The following is a 26,519-nucleotide window of genomic DNA, read 5'->3' as shown; positions in this document are numbered from 1 at the left end:
AGTTTCTTTCTTTGCTCCATTTAAAGGAAAAGCAGCAGCAAATGTACATGGGAGGAAATCCAATTGTTTTTGCTCATATCTCAAATTTAAACTGTTGTCGGGTCTAAACCTTCAACCCAAGATCTTTTATGTGCTCTTAACTTTATTTGCTTGGAAAACTTAATTTTTTTCTCTCTCCCATCTTTCTGGATATGGACTTTTCCCATCAGCATATATTTTGGATAGCATCTAATAAGAGATTCCCCATCAGCATATATTTTGGATAGCATCTAATAAGAGATTCCGGCAGTAGAAATATTAAAAGAGAGAAGATGTCTTTCTTCTTCAAACAAGTGGATTTCAAAAGAACAAATTGATGTCTGTGAGCTATTTTGTAAACTAAGGCTGACTTTTCTGGCTAGAGATAAGGTGAGTTAGACTATACATCTGGGGAGCACCAGATTGATTAGAATAGATCTGGAGATCTGATAGGAGGGATCTTGTGAAGAGCCAGGGTAGCTGGCTGAATGGAAAAGGAGTCGAGACTATGTCTGATTTTAGTTTCGAGGTTCGAGGTTCATTTTATTTATATGCCGCCCTATTCCCAGCGGGACTCAGGGCGGCACACAAACCCAAGGAGGGGAAGGGAAAAACACAAAAACTACAAAAAGTACAGGGTATTTAAAACAACCAACAGCCACACGATTTGAGAGGGGAAGGGAAATCATCGACCCCAGACCTGCCGACACAGCCAGGTTTTAATGGCTTTTCGGAAGGCCTGGAGAGAGGTGAGGGTCCAAATCTCTGCGGGGAGTTCGTTCCAAAGGGCCGGAGCTGCCACAGAGAAGGCCCTCCCCCAGGTAGTGGCCAGATGACATTGGCTAATAGACGGAACCCGGAGGAGGCCTAATCTGTGTGATCTAATGGGTCTTTGGGAGGTAATTGGCAGCAGGCGGTCTCTCAAGTACCCAGATCAAATACCATGAAGGGCTTTATAAGTGATGACTAGCACCTTGAAGCCTATCCGGAGACCAATCGGTAACCAGTGCAGCTCGCGGAGGATAGGTGTAACGTGGGTGTACCGAGGTGCACCCACAATAGCTCGCGCGGCTACATTCTGGACGAGCTGAAGTCTCCGAATGCTCTTCAAGGGCTGCCCCATGTAGAGCGCATTGCAGTAGTTTCTATTTTGCATGGCATTCACGAGTTTATTAGATCATCCTGTGATATCTTCTCAGTTGCAATGGATGGCTGTGAAAGTTGGACCATAAGGAAGGCTGAGGGCCAAAGAATGGAGGCCTTTGAACTATAGTGCTGGAGAAGACTCCTGCGAGTCCCTTGGACTGCAAGGCAATCAAACCGGTCAGTCCTAGAGGAGATCAACCATGACTGCTCTTTAGAAGGCCAGATCCTGAAGATGGAACTCAAAGACTTTGGCCACCTAATGAGAAGGAAGGACTCCCTGGAGAAGAGCCTAATGCTGGGAAAGATGGAGGGCAAAAGAAGAAGAAGACGACAGAGAAGGTGGCTGGATGGAGTCCCTGAAGCAGTCGGAGTGAGCTTAAATGGATTCCAGAGGATGGTAGAGGACAGGAAGGCCTGAAGGAACATTGTCCATGGGGTTGCGATGGGTCGGACATGATTTCATAACTAACAACAACAACATGATAGCTTGGTTTTGGTCTTAACATATTGTGGGCACTCAACCAATTGGGGTTTATGATTAAACAAACCATGGTGAAATCAATCCCAACTGGCTTTGATTAATAAATATGATTTTATAAAATGGCTCGAGTTCTTAACAACATGCTAAGATGAAACGAGACATGTTGCAGCCTGGCATGATAACTGGATCTAGTACAAAGATGTTGTGTGTGAATAAAGACCGAAGGACAGGTCCGTGACAGCTGCTTTGATTCCTCGCGGGAAGAATCAGGATGGAAGTGTCAGAAGGAGAGATTGCGCTGTTATTTTATTTGTGAAGTTCGGCTTCCCGTAAGCAAAAAGGATGGCAAGGAAGAACACTCCTTTTGCTGAGAATAGGAATTGGCTTCAGAAGTAACAAAAGAAGTAGGGAAACCTTAAGAATAAATTTTTCGGAGTGCCTCCATCTCAATGTTAACTCGTGGCAATTGCCTGGAGAAATCACTGCTGTTTCCTTATCAAGATTTCAGAAGCGGTTTGCTATTGTCTCCTCCCCAAGGCTTTGAGAGAGACTAGCCAATAGTCACCCAGTTGGATTTGCGCCTAAATCAGGACTAGAACTCACAATCCCCTGGTTTGTAACCTGATGCCTTAATCCTAAAACCAAACTGTCTCTCTTTGCTCATCTAACCCTAAGTAATAAAATAGCAATAAAAGCAAATAATAAAAGTAATAAAAGCAAGGATATTCAAGTCATAGAATCTGGCTGACGATACAGGACAGAAAGGAGGAATAGAAAACCAGAAGGATATTAGGAAAAAAACACATATACTGGGAAGCCATGCTCCATTCATATGAACCTCAATTCAATTCAGTGAAATGGTAAACAAGTACTAGATCTACACAGCAATATTTTGTGGTAGTTCCTTCTTGCAATATCATACAATATACAATAACCAGAGTCCAGGGAAAGGGTAGAAACAGAATGGAACATGAGAATCTTGATTCTACCGAAACAGAAGCGAAGGTTGCTATTTTATTAATTTGGTGGAGACTCCTGCAAGTCCCTTGGACTGCAAGGCGATCCAACCGGTCAGTCCTAGAGGAGATCAACCCTGACTGCTCTTTAGAAGGCCAGATCCTGAAGAGGAAACTCAAAGACTTTGGCCACCTAATGAGAAGGAAGAAGGACTCCCTGGAGAAGAGCCTGATGCTGGGAAAGATTGAAGGGAAAAGAAGGAGGGGAAAGCAGAGAAAGAGGTGGCTGGATGGAGTCACCGAAGCAGTCAACATGAGCTTCAATGGACTCCAGAGGATGGTGGAGGACAGGAAGCCCTAGAGGAACATTGTCCATGGGGTCGTGATGGGTCGGACACGACTTCGCAACTAACAATAACAACAAAATTTAGTGGAATATTCTAGACTAGCGTTTTTCTTTCTCTTGGCAACTTGAAGACAGGATTTCCGGGAATTCTGGGAGTTGAAGAACACAGAACTTCAAGTTGCCAAGGTTGAGAAACAGTGGTCTAGAAAATAGCCCATGCTACCACAACAGGGTTGTTCTTGTTGTTTTTTTCAGAAATGAAAGAGATGGGAGGGGCCATCAGAGCCAAAGTATGCACAGAACATAAAGGCAAAAACTAGGAATAATATTCAAGACTGTCTTCATCACCCAGGTATCTTACAGGTGACTGCAACCTAACGGGACATTATATGGGAATCGAAATTCAGCAGAGCTGTAAGTCCCAGCCTTGAGGACATGACATTTCTGACACTCTGCTGGGCAAGTTAAGGAAGAATTTTACTTCTCCTGAAGATCTGATGGCACCCCAGACTACTCACTTCAGCAAAAGTTTTGACATTATTCGAGAATGCTTTGATTTCCAAGGGGTACGTCTGAATTAATCCCTCCTATTTTAAAATATGGCAGTTGTGTTCCATTAGCTTGCCCATGGGATGCCTGACATTTGAAATAAAAAAACACACACACAAAGTTTATAAACGTGTGTTTCCTCAGGGAAAGGAATGTGAGATTTGCAATGGTTTTCTTATTTTGTATTTCTTATTTTTGTTTTCTTGTTTTTTGTATTCCGCTGGCAGCTCTTGGCAGCTGCCAAAATAGCCAACACAGTTCTAGGCTGCATCAACAGAGGGATAGAATCAAGATCAGGTGAAGTGTTAATACCACTTTATAAGGCCTTGGTAAGGCCACACTTGGAATCCTGCATCCAGTTTTGGTCGCCACAAAGTAGAAAAGATGCTGAGACTCTAGAAAGAGTGCAGAGAAGAGCAACAAAGAGGATTAGGGGACTGGAGGCTAAAACATATGAAGAACTGTTGCAGGAACTGGGTATGTCTAGTTTAATGAAAAGAAGGACTAGGGGTGACATGATAGCAGTCTTCCAATATCTCAGGGGTTGCCCCAAAGCAGAGGGGGATCGAGCTATTCTCCAAAGCACCTGAGGGCAGGAGAAGAAGCAATGGGGAGAAACTAACCAAGGAGAGGAGCAACTTAGAACTAAGGACAAATTTCCTGACAGTCAGAACAATAAATCAGTGGAACAACTTGCCTCCAGAAGTTGTGAATACTCCAACACTGGAAGTTTTTAAGAAGATGTTGGATAATAAAAATTCTGCTGCATTTAATTACTTATTGGCTTTATTTCATTAATCCAAACACATTAATCCAAGAGGAGGAGGAGAAGAGGAGGAGGAGGAGAGAAGGAGAAGAGGAGGAGGAGAAGAAGAGGAGGAGGAAAAGGAGAAGAGGAGGAGGAGAGAAGGAGGCGAAGAGGAGGAGGAGGAAGAGAAGAAGAACAACAAGAAGATTGCGAAGAAGAAGAGGAGGAGGGGGAGGAGAGGAGGGGGGAGGAAGAGAAGACGAGGAGGAGAAGAAGAAGAAGAAGAAGAGGAGGAGGAGAAGGAGGAGGAGGAGAAGAGGAGAAGAGGAGAAGAAGAAAAAGAAGAAGAGGAGGAGGAGGAAGAGAAGAAGAACAACAAGAAGATTGAGAAGGAGAAGGAGAAGGAGAAGGAGAGCAGAGCAGAGCAGATCACACAGGTGAGTTTCATCTCCCTACACAGGCCAGCAAACAGTCGGTCCTATTTCTGTTTCAACCCTGAGTAGGTGATTAAAATCAGGAGTCCCTAACCATGGACTGGCACTGTGCCACGGCATGCGAAAAACCGGGCCACGCAAACAAGCAAGGCCCCATCCGTGTGATGCAGGCAGCACGTGAAACCGTATCCTCCCCAGGCCCTGGAAAAACCTCTCTCCACAGAACTGGTCCCTGGTCCCCAAAAGGTTGGGGGGGGGCACTGCTTTGAATAATCTGTGGGTGACCTGTCTCTTTCTCTCTCCTGGCTAGCTTTACCACCAGGGGAAAATGAGACATAGGTAGGCAGCAAATTGGATTGAAGCGGAAGCCGGTGGTCACGACCGCCATTTGAGCAATGGCTGCTGCTTGTTAGTATTATTATTTTATTATTTAATTATCATGAAAGGAGGAATTAACCAGGTGGCTGTGGACACTGCAGGTAAAAGGGGGCATCTACATCTGGCCTCTAAGCCCCCCTGCCTGGTCCTCCAGCTGCTGTCTACCCTGACTGAATCTCTCAACCCCACTGCACACAGGACGAATGGTTGCAGGAACTGGATAGGAAGAGAAGGATTGGGGTGGCATGAAAGCAGCCTTCCGATATTTGAGGGGCTGCCCCAGAGAAGATGGGGTCCACCTATTCTCCAAAGCCCCTGAAGGCAGAACAAGAAGCAATGTGTGGAAACTAATCAAGGAGAGAAGCAACCTAAAACTTAGAGGAGAAACTTCCTGCCAGTGAGAACAATTAACCAGTGCAATGACTTGCGTTCAAAAGTTGTGGGTGCTCCAACACTGGAAGTTTTTAAGGAAAGATTAGACAACCATTTGTGTGGAATGGCATAGGGTCTCCTATTTGAGAAGGGGGTTGGACTAGAAGATCTCCAAGGTCCCTTCCAACACTTGTTATTGTGTATTCTGTAAGTCAGTCTTGGCCCCTCTGGGATTTCCAAAAAGCAAAGTAAACTGTCTGACAGATGGAGGAAGTCCCCAGGCCTGGAGTTGGCCTTGGGGGAATCAGGAAGGCAAACTTTGCCATGTCTCCAAATCACCAGGTTTCATTCCAGCTGCCTCTCAAGACAGACAGCACATCAGCAGGGACAGGGCAAGAGGCCTTCTCACTTCAATTTTATCAGGAAGCCCCTTTTGACTCTGTAAAAGCCTTTGAAGCAGGCTCCGAGAAAACTGGCTGTTTCTGACAAGCTCTGTTTCCCACTGGGATGTTTCTCTCTCTCTTTCTCTTTCTCTCTCTCTCTCTGTCCCCCCTCTTTCTGTCTTTTTCTCTCTCTGTCTCTCCGTCTGTCTCTGTCTCTCTCTCTCCATCTGTCTCTATCCTTCTCTCTCTCTTTCTCTTTCTCTCCCTCTCTCTCTCTCTCTGTGTCCCCCTCTCTGTCTTTTTCTCTCTCTGTCTCTCCGTCTGTCTCTCTCTCTCTCTCTCCATCTGTCTCTGTCCTTCTTTCTGTCTCTCTCTCTTTCTCTCTCTCTCTGTCCCCCCTCTCTCTGTCTTTCTCTCTCTCTCTCTCTCTCTCTCTGTCTGTCTTTCTCTCTCCATCTGTCTCTGTCCTTCTCTCTCTCTGTCTCTGTCACTCTTTCTCTCTGTCTCTCTCTGTCCCTCTGTCTCTCTGTCCCTCTTTCTCTCTGTCTGTCCTTCTGTTTCTCTGTCTCTCTCTCTCTGTGTGTCCCTGTCTCTCCGTCTCTCTCTCTCTCTCTTTCTCTGTCTCTTTCTCTCTGTCCCTCTGTCTCTCGGTCTCTCTCTCTGTCACTCTTTCTCTGTCTCTCTTTTTCTGTCTCTTTCTCTCTGTCCCTCTCTCACCATCTCTCTCTCTCTGTGTCACTCTTTCTCTCTGTCTCTCTCTGTGTCCCTCTGTCTCTCTGTCCCTCTTTCTCTCTGTCTGTCCCTCTGTTTCTCTGTCTCTCTCTCTGTGTCCCTGTCTCTCCGTCTCTCTCTCTTTCTGTCTCTTTCTCTCTGTCCCTCTGTCTCTCGGTCTCTCTCTCTGTGTCACTCTTTCTCTCTGTCTCTCTTTTTCTGTCTCTTTCTCTCTGTCCCTCTGTCTCGCCATCTCTCTCTCTCTCTCTGTATCACTCTTTCTGTCTCTGTCTGTCTCTCCGTCTCTCTCTTTCTGTCACTCTCTGTCTCTGTCTCTCTGTCTCTCCGTCTCTGTCTCTGTCACTCTTTCTCTCTGTCTCTGTCACTCTTTCTCTCTGCCTTTGTCTCTCTCTCTGTCCCTCTGTCTCTCCATCTCTCTCTCTCTCTGTGTCACTCTTTCTCTCTGTCTCTGTCCCTCTGTCCCTCTGTCTCTCCCTCTCTCCCCCCCCCCTCTCTCTCCTCAAATCCGTCCTCTTTCCGGCATGGTTTTCTGACACACACACACCCCGGCCCCTTGCATTCTCGTGCCCAGAGACAGGAATGAAAACACAAGCCTTTATCCCAGCCAGGCCAGAGCGAAATATTCAAAGTTAAACGAAAGGAAGAAGGCCACTCTGCGCATATCGTCAGGTCTCCAAATGCCTTTCTTTGTCCCCCAAAACAAATGCGGAAGAGTCCAAGGGAGGGGGGCTTACTCTCTCCTAAAACCCAGCAGGCTTACCCTGGCCAGGCTGCTATCCTAATACACACTTATACAAAAAAATCTCTCAGGAAGCTTAGTTGAGTTTTTACTTCCCAAGAGGCACCAAATTCAGCTGCCACAGTCTACATAACTTGGGAAGGGCAGCACCTCATTCTCCAGCCTGCCGTGTTTACCCAGATTGTTCGGAGGGGGGGGGCAAGAGGCCGACTCTATAAACTGCTCAGAGAGGGCTGTAAAGGGGCATATAAGTCTAAGTACTATTGATGTTGATTCAGCTTTCCATCCTTCCGAGGTCGTTAAAAGGAGGATCCCAGATAGTCGGGGAGATAATAGGCTGACTCTATAAACCGCTGAGGAAAGGGTTGTAAAAGCACTGTGAAGGGGTATATAAGTCTGTTACTGATTCAGTCTCCCATCTTGCCAAGGTCGGTAAAACGAGGACCTCAGGTCGTCTCCTGTGTGTGTGTGTGTGTGTGTGTGTGTGTGTGTGTGTGTGTGTTGTGTGTGCAATAGGCCGACGACTCTGTAAACTGCTCAGAGAAGGGCTGCAAAGAGGCATATAAGTCTAAATGCTATTGATTCCTTCCCGGAAGGACTCCTTCCGAGGTCGGTAAAACGAGGACCTCAGGTAGTCGGGGGTGCAAGAGGCTGACTCTATAAACCGCTCAGAGAAGGGCCGTAAAGGCAGCGCGAAGGGGCATATAAGTCCAAGTGCCATTGCTTGAATGAAGCCAAGCTGAAGCCCACTCCGCGGTCACCACCGGCAGGGATAACCCAGCGCCCAGAGAGACCCCCTAAAGCCGCTTCGGATGAGCCGTGTTGTCGTTGGGGTGAACTCAACCAAGCGGGGCTCTACTTTAGCTAAAGCCCGCGCGTCCCCCCCAGAGCTCAGCCAATCGTGCCTCTCCCACCCAAATCACGGCTTAAGGAGAAACCCCCCGGCTTAGCGCGACGCCGGACAGAAGAAGGGGAGAGGGCGGGGGGGGGAGATCTCTGGGTTCTGCCTGGCGCCCCCTCCCCAATGCCCGGAAACTTTTTCTTCCTTCCAACACCCCCCCTCCCTTCCAGTAAAGTTGGCTGGGCTCGATTCGGTGGGAAGGACGCCACCCGAAGAGGATCCCGAGAGCCGAGGCGATGCCCGGGCGGAGCAGGAGGCGAAAGGGAAGCGAGCGGGGCTCACCTGGGCGCGGGGTGGGGGGGCGAAGGGCCGACACGTGCGCGGCGTTCTCAGCCTCGGCCGGCGCTGACATCGGCCGGCGTCCCTCGGGCCAGCTCCGCCGAGCTCCTCCGCGGCATCCAGGACGAGAAAGGGCTCCGGAGCACGAAGCGGGAAGGAGGCGGAGTTTCTGCTGGCAAGCCCTGTACGCAAGCAGGCTCCGCGCGATTGGCTTTCGGAGAAAGGATTGTGGGAGATCGGGGGACGGCGGCTCGGGGAGGGGTCTGCGGACCGAGGCAGCGCGTGGAAGGAGGGCGAAAGGGGCAGGAGAAGCGCGGCGGGGTAGCCCAGGCGGGGGTCTTCTCCCTTTCCCCACTCCCCGACTGGCAACCCAAGCTGGCTGGATTGGGTTGAGTTGGGTTGGGTTGAGTTGCACGGCCGCTCTCAAGGGGGCCTGGGGAGAGGAGGGGATCTCCACCCCGAGGATCGCCCGGCCAGCCTTGCGAAGTTCTCCCGAGCCCCCTCCCCACCCACCCTCCACCCCCAGGGATGGGAGTTGACTGCCCCTCCTGGGAGGCGAAGCGGAGAACAAAAGGACAGCCGGGAAGAGTTTAAAAGAGAGAAGCCAAGGTGCTAGTTCTCAAGTTACACACCGAGAGAGGGAGGGGGGAAAGGAGGAGGAGGAGGAGGAAGAAGAAGAAGAAGAGGAGGAGGAGGAGGAGTGTGGAGACAGCCAGCTTTTTTACTCCCCCCGTGTCCCGGGGCGGAGGAGCTCACCCCTCTGTCCTTCCGCCCAGCCCAGCTGGGGCTCTTTTGAGACGCCTTGCTTGGACTACCACTCCCATCATCCCCCGACCGGGACCTCTCCCCATCCTGGCCCGGGAATTGGTGGCAAAGCTGGGCTCCAATGCAGAAGAAGACATCCGAGGTGTCCCCCCCCCCCCGTGGCGTCGGCGTTGGAAATGCAGATTTCTTTTAAAAAAAAAACTAGGGCTTCCCTCATTTCTCCCCCCCCACCCATAAAATAAGATGAAAGAGGGAAGGCGGGAGGGAGGGCGGGGTTTGGGTAGGGGGGGGGTCGAGAAAGATTGACTAGGAAGACCCAAGGAGTGGGAAGTCATTCTCGGAGGGACACGAGGTGACAAAAGCCGGAAGGATGAGCGGTGAAGAGTGTCACCGTCAGAAGTTGTAATATGAGAGTAGGGAAGGCCTTTTAAAAACGAGAATTTCCCTCCCGCTCTGGTGGCACCCAGGAGTTTTGGGTGACACCCACCTTCTCCAAGCTGTCTTCTCTCCTTGGCCAAGCCACCCTGCGAGATCCAGAAGACCATACTAATCCAAAGACGGGCAGCCATAACCACGATGCTGCCAGCTTTCATAAACACAACAAGTGACGTCCCTAAGCATAGAAAAGGGGGCTTCACCCATTGCCAGTTACTGCTATGGGTCTTCCTTCTTAAAGTGGGCAGCCTTGTCAGGTTCAGGCTATTCCTTCCTGGATAATTTATGGGGAGGGGCACATCTCTGCATCCATGAGCTGAGCGGAAGCAGGCAGTGGGTGAGGCTGGAGTCAAATGGCTTAGAACCCTTTATATATCCTTCACACTTCCTGCCCCCCCTCCCTCTTCATTTTTGGGACACTTCTTCTGGCATCCAATTTTCCTCGTGATACCTTCCACCCAGCAGGCATTAGGGAATGGAAAGACCCCCCTGGATATCTGAATGGATGCTTCACAGAAAGATTTTGCAGTTAGCATGGGGGGGGGCTTTGGGCAACCTGCCCATAAGGCCACCTTAGGGTTCAAGACCACCCATTCTTGCTTTGGCAGCTAAATGACAGGTGATTCTGCAGGTGAGGGTTTAACCTACCTGCCAGAGTGTGTGATAATTGAGAAAATCAGATTGAATTGTCACATAAACAACATCGCTAGGGTTAGGAACTCATTCACACAGCAAAGTGCACTCCCTTGGCCAAGGGGAGTAGATCGGGATAAGGAAGAATTGTAAGTAAACTGCGTTGTTGAGATCTTATGCAAAAAGATATTTTTATCTATTGAGGGACCACCCCAATATATTTTCAGCTGCTCTCCCAGGAGGAGGCCAGACCGCTGATCCTTTAGCCATGGTCTGAGAGGTAGAAATTCAACTGGTGTTGCCTTGAAACTCTGCTGAATTTTCAGCTCCTTAAGACCCACAAATGTAAACAGGACTCGGAATGATTCATTCTGTGGTTTTGATAATCCCTTTAGCTTTGCATCACATCTGCAAAATGTGAAAAATGCATTTAACAGGTTAGTCCAAAATTTGGCTTACTGATTATGACTACTTTCGATAGATAGATAGATAGATAGATAGATAGATAGATAGATAGATAGATAGATGATAGATAGAAGATAGAAGATAGATGATAGATAGATATAGATAGATAGATATAGATAGATGATAGATATAGATAGATTATAAGATAGATAGATAGATAGATAGATAGATAGATAGATAGAGAGAGAGAGAGAGAGAGAGAGAGAGAGAGAGAGAGAGAGAGAGAGAGACTGATAAACAATGGTTGCTTTCCACTTCTGAACTATCCAGTATGCTGTGTGAACTAGATGTGGCAGGATTCTTGAGAAGACAAGTGCAAAAAGGAAAGGAAAGGAAAATAAATCTACACAACTCAAAACACCTTGATGTAGTTCTGTAGCCTCCCCAGCTGGCATGATTATCACGCAACATGATCGAACAAATCCACGGAAGGCAGATCAGTTCTACAGAATATCGATATCCAAGGAGATCTTGTACCCATCGCCCACTTTCCATCCTATGCAGGAAAATCCAGAGATAAACCATAATCCACAGATGTCTCTCAGGAGTCTCTGGAAAAGTATACTGCGGGAGGGATACCTTTCCTGCAAAAATGCTTCCTTTATTGAATTTATTTATTTAGATTTATGTGCTGCCTATCTCGTCTTCACCTTATGTTCTCCTAAAGTTCAGAGAACATTTATCCTATAATGCAAATGCCCCTTGTTCTTCTTTTGAAGGCTGGAGCCTATAAAAAGCAATCATCCATTGTGGGCTATGCTGCATTCCAGTTGAGGATGTACTAAAGGCAAGATCAGAAGAAGCAACCGACACTTCTGTAGGTCTGCAGAGCCGATAACAGTCTACAATACTGGGATGCATATAATACAATATTATAACAACATATAACGACATATGCTTGTGTTATACGCAATATTAATAACAACATATAACACAATACAAAATTTAAGGGATGCAGTGGCTAAGACGCTGAGCTTGCCGATCAGAAAGGTCAGCAATTCGGTGGTTCGAATCCCTAGCGCCGCGTAACAGAGTGAGCTCCTGTTACTTGTCCCAGCTTCTGCCAACCTAGCAGTTCGAAAGCATGTAAAAATGCAAGTAGAAAAATAGGAACCACCTTTGGTGGGAAGGTAACAGCATTCCGTGCGCCTTCAGCGTCTAGTCATGTCGGCCACATAACCACGGAGACATCTTTGGACAGCATTGGCTCTTCAGCTTTGAAACGGAATGAGCATCGCCCCCTAGAGTCGGGAACGACTAGCACATATGGGCAAAGGGAACCTTTACCTTTACAATACAGTGTAGGGATTAAGGTGCTGGGCTCTACTTGAGCATGAAGCTTTCTGGGGTGATTTTGGCCCACTTGTTCTCAGCATCTAACATGGTTGTCATAGTGGACAAAAAAATAAATAAATAAGGGAGTCTTACCTGCACATCCTTTTTCTTTTCCTGGGGTTTGAAAAGTTCCTACGTGTTATACTCTTGACCAACGCACCAACTTGGAGAAGGTTGATGTGGCAAGTGATGAATTACTAGATGGACAGATCTGGTAGAACCTCATGTGCTGATAGAGAAGTTAAGGAAGAAAGATTTGGCCTCTGACCAGTGTATTCCTTCTTCAAAACACTGCTTCCTAAAATCACCTGGCCTATAATTGGAGTTGTGGCCTCTACTCCTGGCTAAGAATCTCACCGTTGTAAAGTCCATGTTCAATCTTCACTATAAAGACAATACAGAGAAAAGCTTCTAAACCTTTTGGAACCAACCTAGAAACAGAAATTTTAATAACAAAATCATGGTTGCAATGTTTAGAGTTAATCCAGTGCCCGGAAAGCATACTGGATGGAGCTATGATAACCAATATCTTTGTTACTGATTTCTCTTGAAATATAATTTTCAAATGGAATTTAAAGATGGTAACACCGAATAATGATTTGTTGGTTCTGTTCACACATGCTTGAGCACAGCTATTAGATTAGAAGACTGGGCCCTGTTTTCTAAGTTTACACAACACTTTGAAGGATGAACAAGTCAACATATACCACCCTGGATGTTTTCACCCAAGAATTATGACCAAGGATAACTTTGATTTGCAATGAAGTAAAATAACAACAACAACGATAACAACGAAGTGGAAAAAGCTGTCGAAAATGAAAAAGTGAAGATCTTGTGGGACTTTCGAATAGATGGGTCATCATTTAGAACACAATATGCCAGATATCACAGTCATCAAAAACCAAAATGTACAATTTATTGATATTGCGGTACCAAGAGATGCCAGAGTCAAAAAAAAGAATTGGAAAAAATCATGAAATATCGCGAGCTGGTCATCGAAACTACACGATTATGGATGAAACATGTAACAGTGATACCCATTGTCATCGGGACACTTGGTACCATGTCCAAGTGTTTTATAAAACACATTTAGAAATTGCAGCTTCCTGCAATAACACCAGCGGAACTGCAAAAAACTGCACTACTAGGAACATCGTACATCTTAAGAAGGTACTTGGTTGATACCTAGGATGCTGGCAGCAATCCGTATCAACCATTAGCACCAGTCAGTGGTATTTGGGATGCATTTTTGAACGTTCAGTTGACTTGAGTTTCATGTTTAATGAATAATAATAACAATAACAACAACAATACATCAACAAATTGCAATTGCATTTTTGAATGTTCATGTTGAATGAATGCATTTTTGAATGTTCAGTTGGCTGAGTTCCATGTTTAATGAATAAAAGAAATAATAACAACAATATAGCTTGGCATGTACACTCAGTGCTTCTGTACCAGAGACAAATTCCTTATGTGTCTAATCATACTTGGCCAAATAAACTCCAATCCAGTCCAATTCATACTCCCTTTTCTAACTAATGGCCTTTCAGGTGTGTTTGGCCAGCTATTATCTTCGTCAGTGGTCACACCCATTGACTGGAGGATGTTGGAAAGTGAGACCAACACGTCAGGAGGCACCAGATTAAGGAAAGTCATTAGAAAGATTTAAATAGTGTTTCCAGACTACCTGGAAAGATGGCTGTCACCCGTGGCTATTTTGGCTGCAAATGGGAAACACTTGAAGTTAGGAAGGAAGGGGGTCTTACAAAACCATCACCAGTTCTCAGAGGCACAGGAAAAATGAGCAAAGGATGTTAATACCTCTTACTAGATCATTCACTGTCCTTCTTCAAGCAAACACAATTTAGGGAAAAAAGGGCCAATTTATCTAGAGAAAAACTTCCAATTTATCTCATTCACAATTTTCCGGTCCAGACCTTTATAGTGTTGGAAGAAATGTCCTTCTGGGTTCAGTTCTCATCCAGGGAAATATAATATTCTGCCTTTTTTGATATTTCCTAGAATATTTCATTTTTTTTAGGAGGGGGTGGGTGCTAACTTCCTACAATAGCAACTAGGGTGACTTGGTGTTAAATCTGGATTAGCCTCCAAATATCTTATAAACAGAATTTTTTTCCCCTTGTGGTCATCGTAGCCAGCAGAAATAAGCAGCGTATAATGTGTTATGCATAAATAAATGTTTCTTCTCCTAAAACAGCCACTTTTTTTTTAAAGCAACTCCATTTTCTTAAGAGGGTTTATTTTGGTAATGCTTGGGAATATTTTGCAAAGAAGTTAGAAAAAAGGTCAAGCCAGAATGTTCTCTGGGGGAACATCTCACTGTTTGAACTGGGGTGATGCCAGCATGTGGCACCTCAAAGACGACAAGGCCAGTAATGCTTGGCCCTTGCATTTACCTTCATCGGTCACTCTCTCCTTGCCTTCCCGACAACCTGTGTCTGCAGAGACAAGTAGGAAAAGTGGAAAAAGATCCCTTCAGATGAATATGAAATAAAAAACGTTAGAATGCGCAGATGGGCAGATGAACCGTAAAAATAAAGGAGAAGGAAGAAACAAAATACTTTTAAACATGGGACTTGCATGGCTAACTAATAGAAACAGAGGTTAGAAACGACAAAGAGTAAGAGAATGATTAATTATAGAATGAAAACTTTTTCTAGTATGGGAAAGCGAATGTCACTATTACGATGTGGAGTATTATTAATGATACGTATATTATGATTACCATATGCTTATTGTCTTATGTTCTTCAAAATTAATTGAACTCAGACAACACACTGTTCATCTAGATAGCAAGGTTTTCTTTTTATGATTACAAAAGAAAAATCAATCTATCTATCATCTATCTATCTATCTATCTATCTATCTATCTATCTATCTATCTATCTATCTATATATCATCTATCTATCTATCATCTATCTATCTATCAATCTATCTATCATCTATCTATCTATCATATCAATCTATCTATCATCTATCTATCTATCATCTATCTATCTATCATCTATCTATCATCTATCTACCTATCTATCTATCATCGATCTATCTATCATCTATCATCTATCTATCTAGCATATCTATCTATCATCTATCTATCTCTATCTATCTATCTATCATCTATCTATCTATCATCTATCTATCATCTATATCTATCATCTATCTATCATCTATCTATCTATCATCTTCTATCTCTCAATCATCTATCATCATCTATCTATCTATCTTCATCTATCTATCTATCTATCTATCTATCTATCATCTTCATCTATCAATCTATCTATCATCTATCTATCTATCATCTATCTATCTCATCTATCTATCATCTATCTACCTATCTACCTATCTATCTATCATCTATCTATCTATCATCTATCTATCTATCATCTATCTATCTATCAATCAATCTATCTATCATCTATCTATCTATCTATCATCTATCTATCTATCTATCTATCTATATCTATCTATCTATCTATCTATCTATCATCATCTATCATTATCAATCTATCATCATCTATCTATCTCTATCTATCATCTATCTATATCTATCTATCTATCTATCTATCTATCATCTATCTATCTATCAATCTCATCTATCTATCTATCAATCATCTATCATCATCTATCTATCATCTATCATCATCTATCTATCTATCATCTATCTATCATCATCTATCATCTATCTACCTATCTACCTATCATCTATCATCTATCTATCTCTCATCTATCTATCATCATCTATCTATCAATCAATCTATCTATCATCTATCTATCTATCTATCTATCTATCTATCTATCATCTATCTCTATCATCTATCTATCTATCTATCTATATCTATCATCTATCTATCTATCATCTATCAATCTATCTATATCTATCTATCTATCATCTATCTATCTATCCTATCTATCATCTATCTATCTATCATATCTATCTCTATCTATCTATCAATCTATCTATCATCTATCTATCTACATATCTATCTATCATCATCTATCTATCTATCTATCTATCATCTATCTATCTATATCTATCTATCTATCTATCATCTATCTATATATCTATCTATCATCTATCTATCATCTATCTATCTATCAATCTATCTATCATCTATCTATCTATCATCTATCTATCTATCATCTATCTATCATCTATCTATCTATCTATCTATCATCTATCTACCTATCTACCTATCTATCTATCTATCTATCTATCTATCTATCTATCTATCTATCTATCTATCTATCTATCTATCTATCTATCTATCTATCTACCTACCTACCTACCTACCTACCTACCTACCTACCTACCTACCTACCTACCTACCTACCTACCTACCTACCTATCTCTATCCTTGCCAAACACAGAAGCAGTTCTAACCTCTTTCAGTTCACACAACCCATTAAGGGCCGCTTACAACCCATTAAGGGCAGCCTACGAGCAGATAGTAAGGGGCTCTTCGATGCAGCTCTTAAAAAAAACCTCCTCAAAATCCGCTTTCTCGGTTTTAATTTATTTATTAGCGGGTTTATTTGCATATGCATGAATATTTATATCCCCCCCCCCGCTCCAGAAATTCAAAGCAAGGGCATAATCGTCATTAGAAAACCCAAGCGTTTCGTGTGCACGGCGGTCGTCCCTATTTGGGACAGCCCGAGCCTCGTTTCCCCCTCCTTTGGGGGAACTTTGGACACCGCCAAATGAGTTTTGGTTTCCGACCCTATTTAGAGACCGGGGGTCGAATTCTCACGTTCGACCTTGTCGCTAAGCCCGCTCACAGCCGCAACCAGACTCGCCCCGGGAGGAAAGCCGACACGCGTCCGGTTCCCCACCCAGGCTGAACCCGATCGACCCAAGAGGGCTGCTCAGTTGCGATTTCCTCGCCTCCGACAGCCTCATCCCGGAAGTGGCCGCGAACGATCTTCAGAAGCTCCGGGGATCCCCCCCCCAATCCTCCCCACCCCCGAGCGTGGGGCTTATAAACCAACCGGGCGGCTGCAAATCTTTCCATTCCCCCCCACCCGCGTGTTGGAGCCCCGCCGCGTGCACGTGTGAAGGCCGTTTTTTTCCAAGACGCGACACGTGTATAATGCATGAAGAGGCCAGGTCGGGCCTGAAGACAGGAAGAACCCGGGGCGGGGGTGGGAAGAGAGCTGATCTACATAGCTGCCTGACCACCCGGTGGAAACTCCCTTCCGGGCGAAGGGCAGAAGGGTGGTCGTCGGAATGGGTTACTTTTAATCCCCCACACCACGACCCCCGCGCGTTGCAACCAATGCAAGAAAGTGGCGGCCAGGACGCGGGGTTTTTTTCCCCATCCCCTTCCCCTTTCTTTTCCAAGCAGCATGCACGTGTGAAGCCGCAGACCCGTGTTGGGGGAGCGCGTGGGAGGGTGGTCGATGCGCGCAGGGCGAGCGGCGGAGTCCTTGGGCGAGCCCGCGCCGGCCTCCCTTCGTTTCGTTTCCCCGGGAAGCTGCTCGGCGGGAGTTGGGCAGCACCACCTGGCTGGCGGAAAGTAGGCCGGCCGGGGAGGGCGCAGCTCCGGCCGCTGAGCCGGCCCCGCTGGCGTCTGCAGCCGAGGCTCGGCGGGGTTTGCAGCCGGGCACGAGCGCCTCCATCCCCGGCTGCAAAGGCAAGGCGCCGCCGCTCCGCTCTTCGGACGAAGCGGAGGAAAGGAGGCGCTTTGCTCGCGAGGGCGGTTTCCACGCGTGACGCCGACAATCCGGCTCGGTGATCCAAGCCCCGCGGAAAGTCGGTGCCGCCGCGGCCGCCTTTGGCTCGCTCCGCGCCAGACGGGGCCGAGGCGAGAGCTCCGGCCCCATCGAGCCCGACTCGTTGCGGGCGAAAGCGAGGGGCGCCCGGGCAAGAGCCGTCTTAACAGCTTGATGGGCCCCTACGACAACTCCTCCCAGGGATAAAAATGTAAAATGGTCCATACAATTAAACATAGATTTATCAGTCTTCATTTCTTTTTTTAAAATAGTTTTTATTAAACATTTTCAAGTTTAAAAAACCACAAGTAAAAAGAGAAAAAGGGGAAAAAAAACAAAAATACAAAAAATAAATACCAACAGATTAAAAAAATACAAACAACATGACAATATGATATAATTTTACAGCTTTCCCCTATCAGCATGTATATTCTGCTTTTGTACTTTACTCTTCTATTTCTCATAGAATTTAACAATTCTAATACTAATGTAGAAATTATATTGTGATAGAATATTATAATACACATACTCGGCGATTAGATACATACATTTTTCTTCTTGTTATAATCAATAGTTCTGAAGATTTATGTCTCGCGTTGGGTTCTATTCTCTAGCCACTTGTACAGCCCACTCCAAATTTTATAATACTCCCGACTCTTCTCTTTCTTTTAATTCCATAGTCATCCTGTCCATTTTGGCACAGTCGAGTATCTTCCTAATTACCATTTCGTCTGGGAAGGGTAGTTTTTTTGTTTCCAATTTTGTGCAAAGGCGATCCTTTGCAGCGGTTAATGTGTGCAATATTATATATTGATATTTCTATTCTGATATTTTATCAGTGTTGATTTCTATTAATGCATGTTAGTATTAATAAACCGCAGTAAAATATAATAAACATGTTGCTGTATTTATAGGATACAGGGTTATCATACACAGACGAGTATGGGGCCCCTATGCTTGTGGGGCCCACGGGAGTTAAGACAGCCCTGCGCACGGGGGGGGGGGGGGCTTGGAAGCAACATCATCTGCCCCCAGAAATCTCAGATTTAGGAAAAGACTGGGTGGTGTAGTGGTTAGTGTGTGGGGTGGCCTTTCGGGCGGGGTGGGGATACAGTCCCTGGTGCCACCTTAGCTGTGCCAACTTGGTAAAGAAGTTGAGGTTGGTTTCTCCTGGAGAAAAAGGTGGCATAGTATACCCACCCACTCCAAATCAAGAAAGATAGAACCTTGAATTCTAATTACCTACCGACAGGTAGTCCAAAAATGCTTTTTTCAGGAAGCATCTGGACTTCCCTGTTTTTCTTTCGAAGACGTTTCACTTCTCATCAAGAAGCTTCTTCGGCTCTGATAAGGATGGCGGGGAATGGAAGGATTTATATTCCTTGCACCCAGCCGATCATGTGCATCTTTTAGAGGGTTGTTGAGGCCATTGGGGGGTGGGGTTCATCTGTGTCTTCAGGGTCACCGAGTGATGCTCCGGTCCTGTAGTCTGCAAATGTACTTTTTTCCTCTGGCAATCCATTCCTCCTCCCCTGCACCATTCAAAGAGTGTTCACCCCCAAATTGTGTAGCTAAAAGTCTGTAGAGATTCTCAGTCAACCAGGTCATGGCTGTCCCAAGGTGCTTTTTTTCGTGACCCGTCAAAACCCGCGGTCCCACTAAAGCGCGCCCGACGAAAGCGCGTACGTGACGTCATCAGCCAGCGCGACGAAAAAAATTAACATAATTAAATTAAAATAAAATTAAAGCAAGCCGATTCACATAAAGGTAAGGGTTAGGTTAGGGTTAGAGTTAAGGTTAGGGTTAGGTTTAGGGTTCCGGTACGCGGTTAGGGTTAGGTTTAGGGTTAGGTTAAGGGTTAGCGTTAGGTTAGCGGTAGGTTATGGGTAGGGTTAGGGTTAGGTTTAGAGGTTATGTTTGGGGGGTTAGGGTAAAGGTTTTCGCTTTAATTTTAAATTTACTGCTCACAGCGGCGATGTTTTCGTCGCGCTGTGATGACGTCACGTACGTGCTTTCGTCGAGCGTGCTTTAGTCTACCGCGGTTTTGGTGGTGGAACCCTTTTTTTTCCAGGAGGCAATGGGATTTTCTTGTTTTTTTTCTTTTGAAGACGTTTCGTTTTCTTATCCAAGAAAACTTCTATGATGATGAACAAAGTGAGATATGTACCACTTGTTATTCTATATAGTAGATTAAGGGAATTGTAATGAACATTGAACAGCAAGGGTTGTTATTTAAAGACAATTAAGAGTAACCTAAGCCAAGATATGGAAAAATGGAGAGGGAACATGAAATTTACTTTCAATGGGAAATTATTGAGATTTAAATACAGAATCACAAATTTGGGGCCTCTTAAGGATGCATGATTATATAAATATAGTGATGAGAATAGCTGGGAATTGTAACCAGGTCTACATCTCAGCCAAAATAGGCTGGGGGTGGATGGTGGGGAATGGAAGGTTTGATATTCCTTGCAACAGCTGGTCATTTGCATCCTTTTAGAGGGTCGTTGAGTCCACCTGGAGGTGCCACTGTGTCCTCAGGTCACGTTGCATGGTACTTCTGTAGTCCTATAGCACTACCAAGGTGACCAGAGGACATAGATAAACCTCCAAGTGGCTTCAAGGACCCTCTAAAAGGATGCAAATGACCAGCTGTCTGCAAGGAACATCACCCCTTCCCTTCTCCACCATCCAGTCAGAGCCGATAGAAGCTTCTTGGATGAGAAATGCCTTCAAAAAAAAACAACAACAAGAAGAAAGTCCAGTTGCCTCCTGAAAAAGCACCTTTGGAACAACCATGACCTGGATGACAGAGAATCTTTACATACTACCGACAGGTAGAAAGAACAAAGGAGCGTTTGGGTATCTTGCTTGCACATGGAGTGGGGGGGTGAAACATTTTTTATCCCAAACAACATAACCGGCCATAAGGTAGCGAGACCCAGCCATATCCTTTTTAAAGCCACCATATACTGTCCAGATGATGATTGATGTGGATGTGTTGCCACTCTAAATATTCGGAAGAGACAAGGTCTACCCTGTTGTTATTAGGGCTGTTGGGAGTATACTTCTAGTGTTGGGTAGGCAATATATATCTTTATACAACAACAAATGGTCGTCGTTGCTTTAAATGAGTGGATGTACTAACAACTGTAAATAACTTTACAATAAGAAGGAGTCAAGAGTGCTCTCTCTCTCTGCTTACCTATGCTTGATAGACTGGAATGTAAACTGCGACTGTTCTTTGAAATGTGTTTGGACTAATATCTACTATCACTGCTTGTGAAGCAATTATCAGTAGAAAGCTACTTGTTTTTACTAGCAGTGTCTGAAACTCTATCGTGGGTGTTCTACTAGCAACTTTCTTTCTCTCTAGCTGTACATTCTGCTGCACTACTTTCTGTCTCCCAATGGAGATACCCCTAACAAGGGCTGTTTTGATTAGGGGTCACCAGCCTTTCAGACTCAGGGACCACTAAATTCATATTTTAAATCAGACCGTGGGTTCCTACCAGTTCGCACCTATTCGGTAGAACCAGGTTCGTCAAATCTACCGAACGAGTTAGGAGAGGTTCCACCAGTGGACCCGGAAAGCAGGCCACACCTACAGAGAGGTCCAAATTTTTTTTGAAACCCAGCCACTGGTTTAAATGCCGGCGGACCACTAATATGATCTGCCTAATGACCAGCTGGGTAGTGCGTGGCTAGGTGGTCATGTGACTGGGTGGGCGTGGCCAACTCGATGTCACTCACATCAAGGGGCGCCTTGCCAGCCTCTGCTTACCACTCCTTGCCTGCCCTGCCCGGGGTCCTCAGGGGCCCAACAGTTGTTGGAGCTAAGCAGCCACCAGGAGAAAGAGTTGGCAAAACAGCTCAGTGGAAATTGGATCTGACCAAGAAGGAGTCTCGGCAGAAGCACCTCACTGAGGGCTACAAGCATAGGCTTTCCAAGTAGAAGGAAGATCTGCGGGAGTGCAAGGTCAAGGTACCGGCGCCTGGAGGATCAGCGGGCTGAGATGGTCAGCCAGTTCCAGGCCATGATGGCAGTCCCACTGGAACAAGGCTCTCCGGCTCTTTGCCACCAGCGGTGCTTCCCTCCAGCCTTCTCCCAAAGCCCCCCACCAGGAGGCCGGAGCAGACCCCAAGTCGAATTTCTGCCCCCTTCCGACCCACACAAAATAACCCAGAAGGGGGAGACACTCTGCAGCAATACAAATGTATCTGTAGTTTGAGGACCCCTGATTTAGTGCAATATAAAAATTGCAATAGTTTTTCTGCGGACCAGTAGTTGTGACTGCTGGTTTAGATCAAGGAAGCTTCCTGGGTTGTAACAGTCTACCTTGGAATTCCTCTTCAGAAGAGCAGGAAGGGCAGCTGTTCACACAACACCGTTCAGTGCATTAAACCATGCTTTAGCCAGTTGCTTGGATTCACACCACACTCCCGCCCCAGAGGGGCCAAATTAAGGGGACAGGTAATCCTTGATTTATAGCCACTCACTCAGTGACGTCTGAAATTACAGCACTGAAAAAATGACATAATCATTTTTCACATGATCGTTCCTGCCGCGTCTCCTTGCTCACCGGATCAAAAATTCAGATGCTTGATAACTGGTTTGTATTTATGGCGGTTTTAGTATCCCGGATGGTCCCCTTTTGCGAGCTTCTGGCAAGCAAAATCAATGGGGAAGCCGATTCACTTAGCAACTTAAGAACGGCAGGGATTCACTTTATAAACGGTGGCAAGGAAAGGAAGTCCTATAATGGGGCGAAAACTCACTTCACAATTGTTTAGAGCCGCAGAAATGTTGAGGCTGTATTGTGGCCGTTGAGCCGAGGACTAGCTGTAATGCAAGCATAAGGTGACGCCTTCCAGCTGTTCGGCTGCTAGTCTGCCTTTCTGGCCCGCAATTCAACAGGAGCAGCGCATGTGCCCCCCCCCCCCAAGTTCAAGAATAAAATAGAAGATACTGCCCCAAATGGATCTGGGTGATATGTAAACAATTAGGTCAACGTTGGTTTTCAGTCAAGATAATTCCCGGTGGATGAGACAGGGAGAAGTCGTGGAGGGAGGGCGGAGGCGGGGTTGGTCATTCGGGTTTTTGAGTAGCCGGCTGCAGTAGATTAACAGAGGTCTGAACAGATTTAGAGGGGTGGGCGGAGAGGGAGGGGGGGCCGTGATATTGGAACGGAGTCAAGGATCACTTGCAATCTGTCCTGGCCTGCAGATTTAAATCCCCGTTAAAGCTTCGGTCTGGAAGAGAATGGCAGAGACGACAGGAAAAAAAAAAAGGGTAGCTATATAATTCCACCCCTGCACAATGAATACGGCGAGTCCTCGATTTACGACCACCATGGAGACCCAGATTTCTGTGCTTAAGTGAGAATGGGTGAAACGCATTGTTGTTCTTTCCATTTTTAAGCCTTTCGTAGCCTCCACGGACTTCCAGCGCCTAGAATTCCCCAGCCATGTGCCATCAATATTGGAATTCTCCATCTATCTCTTTGGAGATTCTCCGTCATCCAGGTCACAGTTGTCCCAAAGGTGCTTTTTTTCCCCAAGAGGTCAAGTGGATGTCCTCGTTTTTTCCCCCGAAGACGTTTTGCTTCTCATCCCAGAAGCTTCTTCAGCTCTGCTGGAGGGAATGGAAAGGTTGATGCTCCTTTCTTGCCACCGTTGGTTCAGAGAATAAGTTGCCGTTTTGTGAAGTTAGAAGCATGGTTGCTAAGCACGGTTGGCTTCCCCCTTTGACTTTGCTTGTCGGGTGGTCGTAAAAAGAGGATCATGTGACCCACAGGACACTGCAACCGTCATAAATATGAGCCAGTTGCCAAGTTGGTCACATGACACAGGGATACTACAATGGTCTCAAGTGTGAAAAATGATCATATCACTTTTTTCAGGGCTGTTGTAGCTTCGATGGCCACTAAGTCCTTGGGAGAAGGGCGGCATATCAAATCTAATAAACCTAAACTCTAAACAAATAGGTGTATGTCAAGGACTTACCTGTAGTGTTACCTGCCACTTGATTAATTTTGTCTGGGATGGTTAATTGATTGATTATGGGCCATTAAATCTGTGTCAACTCTAAGTAACCATTTTTAGATGGTTAATGCAGGATGATCTGTACCTAATCTGATCTTCCAAGTCTTACAGATTTTTCCTGGTGAGACATTGTGAAGTCAGTTTTGCCCCATTGTATGACCTTTCTTGCACAGTTGTTAAGTGAATCATTGCAGTCATTGTTAGTAGTACAGTTGTTAACTGAATCATGCAGTCATTATGTTAGTAGACATTGTTAAGTGATCATTGCAGTCATTACATTAGTAGTACAGTTGTTAAGTGAATCCTTTGCAGTCATTATGTAGTAGTACGTTTTAAGTGACTCCTTGCAGTCATTAGTTAGTAGTTACAGTTGTTAGTGAATCATTGCAGTCTTATGTTAGTATTACAGTTGTTAAGTGAATCATTGCAGTCATTAAGTTAGTACAGTTAAGTGAATCATTGCAGTCATTAAGTTAGTAGCACAGTTTTAAGGGAAGCAGTGCAGTCATTAGGGTTAGTATTGACAGTTGTTAAGTGAATCATTGCCATCATTAAATTAGTAATAGTTTAAGTGAATCATTGCAGTCATTAAGTTAGTAGTAGTTGTTAAGGGAATCATTGCCGTCATTAGTTAGTAGTACAGTTGGCTTCCGCATTGATTTTGCTTGTCAGGTGGTCGTAAAAGAGGATCACGCGACCCCGGGACACTGCCACTGTCGTAAACACGAGTCCATTTGTCAAGGATCGAATTTTGATCACATGAACCATGCTGCAACGGTCTATAAGTCTGAAAAATGTCATTAAGTTCATCCTTCCTTTCTCAGGACCCTTGGAGTGGAGAAAGGCAGCATTAAGCCCCACCTCTCTGGGCTGTTCCTTTGTGACTCATTTGGGCCACTGGTGTTCGAAACGGCAAGAAGCACTTTCATTTGCACGAAGGTGGATTTATGGTTTTCCTAGCACTGATGAGGTTACCTAGTATGGTAACAAAACGTCTGCAAGGAAACAAGCAAGCTGAGAGAGCACTTAGGACCCCACATTTTAACCCTGAGCTACAAATATTCTCCTTTAATGATGCCTTTTCAGTATCCTGTCCAAAAAGGGTGGACTTTTTGATATGTTTAGCATGGGCTTGATTTCTGTCACTGATATTCTCCAAAATGGGGGTTTTTTAAAAGAAAAAAGAAATGGGGGGGAATGCTTTCCTGCCCCTCCCCCGAAGGTGGGACCACCGGTTTATTTAACCATCATTGAAGCTAATAGGCTTCAACAAAAATATGTTGCTATTTTGATGAAGCAACACATATAAAATGATGCAATGCACTCAATTTACATGCAACTGGTTTTGTTGCAAAATTTATCCTCTTCCTGTCACCAGAAGGGGGAAGCTTGTAAAGATATGAAAACATCACCTGCAGATTCCTAAAAAAAGGTCGTTCCGTCTTACCCACTCTCCTTCCTAAGCATCTGAATCATCAAACCTTCCCTAAAAATCGTTTTTCTCGTCATAAAGGATTGGAACTTTAGAAAGCCAAACGGTTCTTGCCATGTGACTTGTGGATCAATAAATAAGCAAGCAGGGGGAATTGTAACGACTTCAGGACAACTCATAAGAGGAAGTGGCCTTAATTTATTTTTTGATGTCTGCGAACTCTGGCAAAACCCCCAGTTTTTTAAAGCCAGGCCTGCAAATTTTGAATGGCACTGATTATCTTTTTTTTTTTGGTGTATCTTGTTGAGAAAATGAGGAAAGAAAATACAAGCACAAATTCACCCCTACAAAAACACACTCCTGGCATTAGGAAAAAAAAAACAAAAACAGAAAGCACAATGAGACACTTTTGAAAAACATACAGATCTGTTTATTAGTTGGCTGGTTCCAGGCATTTTTTTAAAATTCTGTTCGAATACCTGTAAAAGACCTGGGTTTCTTGCAAGAAAACTTATGTTTTTTTCCCTTCTCTTCCTTCCATCTAATTGCAATGTTGTTTTTGGTGTTTGTGCATTAGTTTTTTTCCCTTTTCTGTCCTTCTTAAGGAAAGGGGAATTATGAGCAATAATACAGAGGCGGTCCCTTGGACTGCAAGGCGATCAAACCGGTCAGTCTAGAGGAAATCAACCCTGACTGCTCTTTAGAAGGCCAGATCCTGAAGAGGAAACTCAAATACTTTGGCCGCCTAATGAGAAGGAAGGACTCACTGGAGAAGAGCCTCATGCTGGGGACGACTGAGGGCAAAACGAGAAGGGGACGACAGAGAAGGAGGTGGCTGGATGGAGTCACCGAAGCAGTCGGCGTGAGCTTCAATGGACTCCAGAGGATGGCAGAGGACAGGAAGGCCTGGAGGAACGTTGTCCATGGGATCGCGATGGGTTGGATGCGACTTCGCATCCAACAACAACAACAATACAGAGGCCTTAAACAGACAATTGAGTAAAATGTTCTATTCCTCTGACAAGAGTTGGGGTGCCATAAAGTGTATACACCTTAACCTTAACAGAAGAATTAGCCTGGCAGAAGGATGGAGGTTTTTTAACTGCTGAAAATGGTGCCTTAATTTTCTGTAAGATCTAAGGTACCTCTTTCAGATTTTATTATGATGCCTGCATGGTAATAGGACTGCTTGTTCCCAAGTTAGCTCATT

This window comes from Thamnophis elegans, chromosome 12 (assembly GCF_009769535.1).
Source record: "Thamnophis elegans isolate rThaEle1 chromosome 12, rThaEle1.pri, whole genome shotgun sequence".
In the NCBI taxonomy this organism is placed as follows: domain Eukaryota; kingdom Metazoa; phylum Chordata; class Lepidosauria; order Squamata; family Colubridae; genus Thamnophis; species Thamnophis elegans.
The sequence above is the reverse complement of the archived record's forward strand: the minus strand, read 5'-3'. Positions refer to the sequence as shown.